The 8,031-nt window shown below is 50.1% G+C and overlaps 1 long non-coding RNA gene across 9 annotated transcripts; it reads left to right on the top strand.

Annotated features, from left to right (window-relative positions):
* The first annotated feature begins 253 nt into the window (after positions 1-253).
* LOC127396147 (uncharacterized) lies at positions 254-8,018 on the top strand. 9 transcript variants are annotated; one of them, XR_007891928.1, is made up of 9 exons: positions 315-454; positions 1,112-1,211; positions 2,923-2,993; positions 3,094-3,146; positions 3,238-3,301; positions 3,379-3,449; positions 3,633-3,679; positions 3,789-5,813; positions 6,127-8,018. It is a non-coding gene; the product is annotated as an uncharacterized LOC127396147 (long non-coding RNA). The 9 variants fall into 9 exon arrangements; XR_007891921.1 differs by adding an exon at positions 254-303 and having other exon boundaries at positions 384-454; positions 1,112-3,146; XR_007891925.1 differs by having other exon boundaries at positions 2,923-3,146.
* Positions 8,019-8,031: the final 13 nt, after the last annotated feature.

Genomic DNA, 8,031 nt, shown 5'->3' with positions numbered 1-8,031 from the left:
CAGTTTTGCGACATTTAGGGGCAGTTTTGGGGTGATTATGGGGCAGTTTTGGGGAATTTAGGGGATATAACTTCCTTCCTTCCTTCCTTCCTTCCTTCCTTCCTTCCTTCCTTCCTTCCTTCCTTCCTTCCTTCCTTCCTTCCTTCCTTCCTTCCTTCCTTCCTTCCTTCCTTCCTTCCTTCCTTCCTTCCTTCCTTCCTTCCTTCCTTCCTTCCTTCCTTCCTTCCTTCCTTCCTTCCCTTATGCCCATGCTAGGTGAGGTGCCAAGGGGATGCTTTGGTTCTAGCAGACAGTGACAAAGCAGTAAGTAGCTCGTTCACTTAGGGATTCTGTAGGGACTGGGAAGAGAAAAACATCTTTACAGAATATGTACATTGCTGTAGACTTAGAAGTGAAATGACCGTGTGCGTGTACACGTCCTTTTGACTGACTAAACCAGTGGCCTAGGATTAAGGTAATAAAAGTGTCACCTCCCCGCCCGGCCAGAGCCCCCCTGAGCCTCCCCCGGCCCCGCTCGCCCCGGGCAGCCCCAGCCCCTCCCCTGCAGCCGCTCCCCGAGCCCCCTCCTGCCCCGGGGATGCCCGTTTGCATCTTGCCCGGCTCTGACACAGCGAGACCAGTAATTCTGAGATCCCTTTCATCAGTCTCTTCACCGAGTAGTCCTCGAGAGATCTTTCCACGGGCGGTTTCTCGTGGGCAGGTCCTCACTGCTGTCTTTTCCGTCCCCGCCCCGGGGCGTGTCCCCAGAGGCAGGTGACAGGACCAGCTGCTGCTCCCCAGCCCTTAATTCCAGCTGGTGTTCCAGCTGCCCCTATTCCCAGGGGATTGTGGGGAGGGCCCTGGGCGGGGCCCGGGATATATGAGCCCCCGCCTGTGGCTGGGGAGCTCAGTCTGCTCTGGGGCTGGTGGAGCTTTAGAGCTGTGTGAGTGTGTTTTGAAGCTCCTTGGAACAGGGGCACCCGTGTTGTGCAAGAGGCTCTGGGTAAGCAGTGTATGTTGTCAGAAGGATGTTGGTTGCCTGCAGCTTTTTCTGCTGGTGGTAACTTCATATGGGCTGTTTTGGGGTGAGAAGGTGGTTTAACATTCTGTGGTGCATCTTTCTTTTTTGCAGGTGATGAGGGACCTGCTGACTGTGGGACTCGTGGAGTTGATGAACTGTGGAGCTTTCTTTAAAGGAGGATGGCCTGAGACCTGTGGCCCCTGAAAGCTAAGTTGAGGGATGGGTGCTGGGGGGGACAAAGTTGGGAATTGCAGGGAGGGGTTTTAAAGTCAAGAGCTGGGGAGAGGGCTGTCTGGGAACTGTCCCTTTGGGCAGGTAAAGGCAGTGGGTTACTCTTCAGCGTGATGTCAGCGTGTGCCAGGCAGGGCAGCTCCAGCCTGCGTGTGTCATGGTGTAGTTTGTGTGGTCTGTTGTCTTTTGTGTCTCAAACCCTCCTTGGGTCCCAGTCTCCTCTTTGTGCTCCAGGAGCACAGCACTCGCCTTGCAGCCCATCCTTAGGTCTTGAGCATCATCTGTGCTCACCATCGTAGTGCCCGTGGGGCGCTGCTTTTCTTGCCTGAACTCAAAAGCCCCGCTGGGCCTCGCGACTCGGGTGTCTCCTCTTGATCCTCTTTTTGCGCCGGTGTTGCGGTCGGTGTCGTCAGCCCCGCTCTGGAGGCTTCTCTTTCACAGGGAGAATCTCTCTTTTCTGGGCATTCTTCCCTGTGTCCTTGCATTCTTGGGTCTTGCCAAGGCTTCTCGTGCATCCGTCTGCTTCAGTTCTGACTGTAGCTTCTTGTCATGGTTTGCAATGTTTGACCTTTCTCTGGGGCTGCCTTACGGGCTCCTTACTGCTGAAATCACGAGTGAATTGAGTATAGGAATATTGGGACTAATGTGTTAATTAAAGGGATATCAGTTCAAATTGCATGCCTGTTAAAGACTTGTGCAAACTGACCACTGCTTGACCTAAGCGACTTGACTTTGGACTGGACTTGTGACTTGACTTAGCCTGAGTATCTGGAGTGATGAGGCCTTAGGCTGCCATTCTAATTAATCTTCAGCTGAACTCCTGTGATGAGCCTTAGTTAGACCTTGACTCTACCAGCTGTAATAATATGGAAACAAGATGTGGGCAAGATAATTACTCAAGACGATCTTCTGAACTGCGAAGATGCATTGACTGAAAGTTAAGTGGGAACAACTGGACAAAATCAGAATGTGGAAGATTTTTCCAGCTGAGAAACAAGTGGAAGAGAACAAGACTGGAAGCACCCAGCTCGAGCTGCAGTAAACTGGTTCTGTGGCAGAACTGAGGGTCTGAGCTTCTCTCTCAGGTTGGAGGTGAAGACTGGATCCAGCTGCACCTAGGCTCTGCCCTGAGAAGAAGCTGAGAAACCAAGGAGGTCCTGTCTGAAGCTCACAACTCAAAAGGAGGGACTTTTGGGACTCCTCACCTGGTGGCATCTGCATTGGAGGAGGAGTTTTTTTGTTGCTGAGAGTTTCCTCTCGTGCTTGTGTCACATCCTTTGTGTTTGTGTGTTGTGTCTCTGTGCTGTTGGGTTGGAGCTGCTCTCTCTGGAGGCTGTAGCAGCTGTGGGGTTGGGAGAAGAACAGCAAGGAGAGCCTGTGGTTTGTGTTGCTGTGCTGTCTGTGCCTGTTGGGGTGCAGATGGAGCATTTGAAGTGAAGTAGCAGCCCTCAGCAGGGGAGGGTGGTCATTTTCCTAGTGTTTTTGAGAGGGGGTGGCTGGAGCCACCTGGGAGAGGCTGCTGGAGCCATAGCCAAGCAGGTTGGGTGCCCAGGTTGTTAAGGCCTGAATGTGTGGGGCGTAATGTTAACTTGTTTTTTAGCTTCCCTGTAGGTAGTTAGGATCCAAAAGATGTTCCTAAATGGGAATCTCTGGAATTGCATCCAGCTGATTGCTTGTTACTGCTTTTTCAGATGCAGGGAGAGGAGCCACGCAGCAGAGGGTGATGGAGGAGAGGAGCAGAGCGCGGTGAGGAGCTGGGTCGGTGCGTATTGAAGAGTCTGGGTGAGTTGTCCCCTGGGTTGTGAGGGAAGGTGTGAGTGGTGCCTCTATCGACTGGCTCATGGTTTGGGTTTGTTTTGTAGGTGCAAAGCACCGAGGGAAGCGGGAGATCTGCACTGGAGGTGACTCGAGCAAGGTCAGTGACAATTAGCAGGCTGAACTGGCAGTTGTTTTCCAGGTGTTGTGTTGTCAGTGTGTGATGAGCATCCCTTGTTTGTGTTTTCCAGGCAGCACACAGGGCTGGACGTGGCAACCTGTGACCATCAGAGGCCGGACAGGTGAGCCACGAAGGTGAGAGTGGTAGATGGGAATAGCTGTGGGCAGGCTGTGGGCTCGGGCAGTGTCTCAGCATGTGCTGTTTGCTTCAGTTTTGCAGCCTTGGAGCAGTGGAGCAGCATGCCAACGGGCCATCTGTGGAGATGACACAGGCATCAGCCAGGTTGGTGTCTAGGAGAAAGTTACCTGTGGGAACTCAGTGAAGCATTTACCTCTTGGGTGTGTAGGTGCTGTGCAGGCTGCTGTTGGGGTTGGGTGGGTGTTTGGGGTGAGCCAGGGTGGTAGCAAGGAGGGTCATGGGACTTGTCACAAGCACAGCAGTGATTTGGGTCTTTTGGTATCTTAGATGCCACAAGCAAGGATGGCCTCAGCATCCGATTCTGGAACCAGAAGGTGAGGAGAACACCATGGGGGTTCTGAGCAGGGGATGTTGAAGAGGTTGGCAGTGGCTGATGTGATGCTTATCAGCACTAACTGTGGGTTTGTTGGTTTCTTTTTCCAGATCACTATGAGGAGCCTGGCGATGGCAGGAACATCCCGGCAAGGATGGCTTGTCGAGGAGGAAGGCTGCAGAGCCCTGGCCATCTGAAAGCTAAGTGGAGGGGCTGGGAGGAGGGGACAAGGTTGGGGATTGGAGGGGGGGGTTTCAAAGTTGGTGTGGGAGAGAGGGCTGGCAGGGCACAGTCCCCTTGGGGCAGGTCAAGGGACGGGTTACTCTTCAGCACAATGTCAGTGTGTACAGGGCAGGGCAGCTCCAACCTGTGTCTGGCGTGTACTTCGTGTCGTCTGTTTTCTGTGTCTCAGACTGTATGTTCCTTGGGTCTTGGTGCCTCCATAGCCTGGTGATCAGCAGGCACCTTGGTAGCCCTCCCAAGAGTCCGGAATGCATCACTTCACTGGCACAGAGCCTGTTGAGCCCTTCTCATCTCACAATTACAGCTTGACGCGTGGATCTCTTTGGCGTGTGTCACATCCTGGCTGTTTCTGAGCGTTCATCTCTTGCGGTGGCCAGCCAGGTGCTGCCCGCAGCTCTGCTCTTGAGTCTTCTGTTTCCACAGAGTCATCTTCTGGGGTTTCATCCCCGTGTCCTCACTGGTCTTAGGTCTTCCAGCTCAGCTTCTCACACATCCCTCATTCTAGTTTTGATGGCAGCTTTCTCTTGTGTGCGGCGGCAATTGCCTCTCCTTGGCAGGTCTGCTTTAGAGCATCTGTGCCATCGTGGCACCGCAGGGCTTCTCTGCCGGCATCATCTTCCCTATGGGAATTGTTCTCCTGTCCTGTGGTCTTCTCATGTATCGTGGTCACGTTGCTTTACTTGATAAAGTGGAATCTTTCACTGAGCAAGGACAAGAGAGTCACAGAAAGTTACAGAGTTCTTGTGAAACAAAGATCCTGCTGTTCAAACAAGAAGATGAGGAGGTACTTGCTTTGCTTAAAATGTGGCAAAACTGCCAAAGTTGCTGTAGGTGAGTGATCTCTTCTGCTTGCTGCAAGATCATGAATATGAAAACCCCACCTCCAGCACTTAGGCTGCCCACCTCCAACTGAAGACCCCCACTCACTGTGTGTGCTGTAGCTCTAAATCAGAGCGAGACATTCACTAACCAATCAGAGTAGAATAACTGAATATGTATTAGGTGGAGGAAACTAACCAAAAGTGTGTGAATGTGTAGAGTTTTGTGACTTCAGGGGGCAGCTTTGCAGCTTACCACCTAGCACCTCATTTGTGCAAACATGCAATAAATGAAAATACCTTGGCTCTGTATGTATTTTGGCATCTTGCACACCAGGTGAATGACCCCACTTTTGGTATAACGAGGTATAACACTCGTCGTATCCGTGTGTAGTCCTGGTCTGTGTGTGAGGGTTGGAGCTGCCCTGCCCAGGGGTGCAGCAGTACTGATGACAGGGTAGCGTAGCTTTATGGGGGTGTGGAAGTAAGTTGGTTTGGACCAGTTCTGTTGGCAGAGACCATACGGTCCATCTCTGGGCCAACAGGTGTAGGCAGCTGCCACAGTTGTGTTTTCTTTACGGTCCGGGGCTAGGATTGGATCCAGCCGCACCTAGACTCCTCTGAGAAGGAGTTTAGAAAGCAAGGGGGTCCAGTCTGAACCTCGTGACTGGTTGGGAGCAGCAGTTAGTGTGGAAGGGGAGCGGGTCAGATCTGGAAGGTGCCTTAGCTTGCACAGATGGGGCTCCCTAGCTGGCTTTTCTTCTTCTAGCTGTAGTGAGAAGGTATATGCAAAAGGCAGAGAGACCTCTGGCCTCACCAAGCTACCTGTGGCTGTGCAGGTGACTTGCTTTACAGGGTGTGTTTGTGTTGTTTCAGATGCAGAGCAACAAGCAGCACGGCCAAGGGCACGGAAGAGGGGAGCAGAGTGCAGGCTGAAGAAGGACAGGCATCCAGCGCCGGAGTATCGGCAGGACAGCTGGTGGTTCTGACAAGCTTGAGCTTCTCTGGCTGGATTTTCTGGGTGTGAATCCAAGTGTGAAGCGAGATGTTATCAGCAGAGCGGCCTCTGGCAAGGTGAGTGATGGATGGGGTGCTGAAGCAGCAGGTTTGAGGGGCAGTGTTATGCAGAGGGACAAGCCAAAAGGCACGGAGGGAGCAGAGTGCTGGAAGGTGAGTTGGCTGACGGTGTTGGAGGGAAGAAGCAAGTGGTGGCTGTGTTGGCTGCCTTCTAGGTGTTGGGGTTTTTATTTTGGAGGCACAAGGCCAGGAGCAGAGCAGGACATCAGCACTGCAGGTGACTCGGGGGAGGTGAGCAGTGACTAAGTGGGCTGAAATATGTTGTCATGTTGTCAGTTGTTTTAGGAGCATCCCTTGGTTGTGTTCATAGGTGGTACACAAGCCCTCCTAGTCCCCTGGGGTCCCCGCCTGGATGATTCAGGATGGCCTGGTGCTGTGCATTGCATTTCCAGAGACAAACAGCAGCTTGGCAGCCTGTGGTCAGGACTCCAGAGAGATTTGAGAAGGCCCCAGAGCACCTTCTGCATCCTCTCTCAGTCAGCATGTGAGTGAAGTGATGCAGGATTCCCACCTCTGTGCTGGCCCCACGTGCCGTTCTTTTCCCCTGTGGTTCCAGACTGTCAGCATGGGAGAGACTTGCTTCCCCTCCAGGTCCAAGTGTTTCCCAGTGCATGAGGGACCTGCCACAGAACCTGAGCTTTCCTGTTGCATTGACTGAAGAGCTGCATAACACTTAGAGCCTGGTGTAGGTTGGCTTCTTCCTGCTAAGAAGCCATTTCTTTACAAAATGCTTTTCTTTGTCTAAGATGGAGACATACAAGTAGTGGTGACCAGATCTGTGCTTGAAAATGGACTTGATGGAAAGTACCAAACTTGTCTTTTGTTGCAATCCGTAATGATTTTTTTGGCCTCTTTTTTTTGTACTGCTTCTCAAATACAGTTTTCCAGCCTTTTTTTAAATTTAAGCAGCCATTGAAAGAAAAACCAGCACTCAGAATATTGATGGAAAAATAATTGTGAACAATTTCAAAACTTCACAGATTTGTTTATAAGATTAATTTATTTGAAAAAGTGACACACTTGTTGCTAATCAATTAATAACACACTATTTTCACTTCATAATGGAGTCACAAGCTGCTGTCCTCAGACCCTGATCTCTGGGAGGCTCTTTGTAGAAAATCATGCATAGGAATAGGATCATCCTCTAGGAAAGCTGGAAACACTGTGGTTCATAAATTGGATTTTTTTGTGGAGTAAAACCTGGCCGTGTTGGGCAAGCCTCCTGGAAATACCCCTGCTTTCCTAGGAACTTGCTGGAGAAATCCCCAGGCAGACTGACCATGACACCTGAAGCAGATACCAGCCACTGGTGTGTTCAGATGCTGAATGAATATTTCTCATGTTCCCTTTGAACTGCTGGAAACCTGCCAGAGTTAAATCCCATCTTTCATCTCTGGAGCTTTGCTGTTTTCCTTATTTTTTTGCCTAAGGTGCATGATCTGAGGTGTTAGTGTTTGAACTTGGACTGGAAGATGCAGTTAAAATACTCGTCTTTATGCAGAAAGCAACCAGGGGAGACATTCTCGAGTGTAAGTGTGGTAATTAATAAGATTGTAATGATGAGAAAATCAGACTTTCTTCTGGAAATCACTAGCAAGTTACAACCAAAGAAAGAAGTGGATGTCAGGATAAGGAACCCTGTGACCATATGGCATTGGAAGACATGCATTAGGTGTTCTCTCTGTGGTTTGGCTTGACAAAACCAGTGTGGAAAAGACAGCTGAGGAGGTTCTGCTCCTCTGTGTCATGATAGAAGAGGAAAATGATAATGAAATGTGAAACTCTGAAGTAGCTCAGCAAATTTCAGTGTTCTGCTTATTACAGGGACAACTGAAATTCCCCATATAGATTCTGTGCTTTAAAATACAACAATTCAAATGAACAAAACTGATCTCAGCTGGTGCATTTCTTGACCAAGTGGGGTTCTATGGTCTCTCTGAGCAGCCTATCAGCTGAACTGCTGGGATTTTCCATTTCTTGGTGTTTTGTTTTTTTTTTTTTAATTTTTACATGACTAAGAGTGAGTTATGTGGAAAATCAACTCCAGGAAGCTTATCTCAGTGGAACCCAAGAAAAAGTAACATGCATAAATTAGGATGAACTATATCCTGAGATGAGCTTTACTAATCAGGTTAAAAGAAGATACAGAGACCTGAGAGTATTTTAATGTTACATAAATAAATTTTTATCTATATAACAGCATTGCCTGACTTGG

The sequence above is a fragment of the Apus apus genome, unplaced genomic scaffold, assembly GCF_020740795.1.
Source record: "Apus apus isolate bApuApu2 unplaced genomic scaffold, bApuApu2.pri.cur manual_scaffold_105_ctg1, whole genome shotgun sequence".
In the NCBI taxonomy this organism is placed as follows: domain Eukaryota; kingdom Metazoa; phylum Chordata; class Aves; order Apodiformes; family Apodidae; genus Apus; species Apus apus.
The sequence above is the reverse complement of the archived record's forward strand: the minus strand, read 5'-3'. Positions and strand labels throughout refer to the sequence as shown.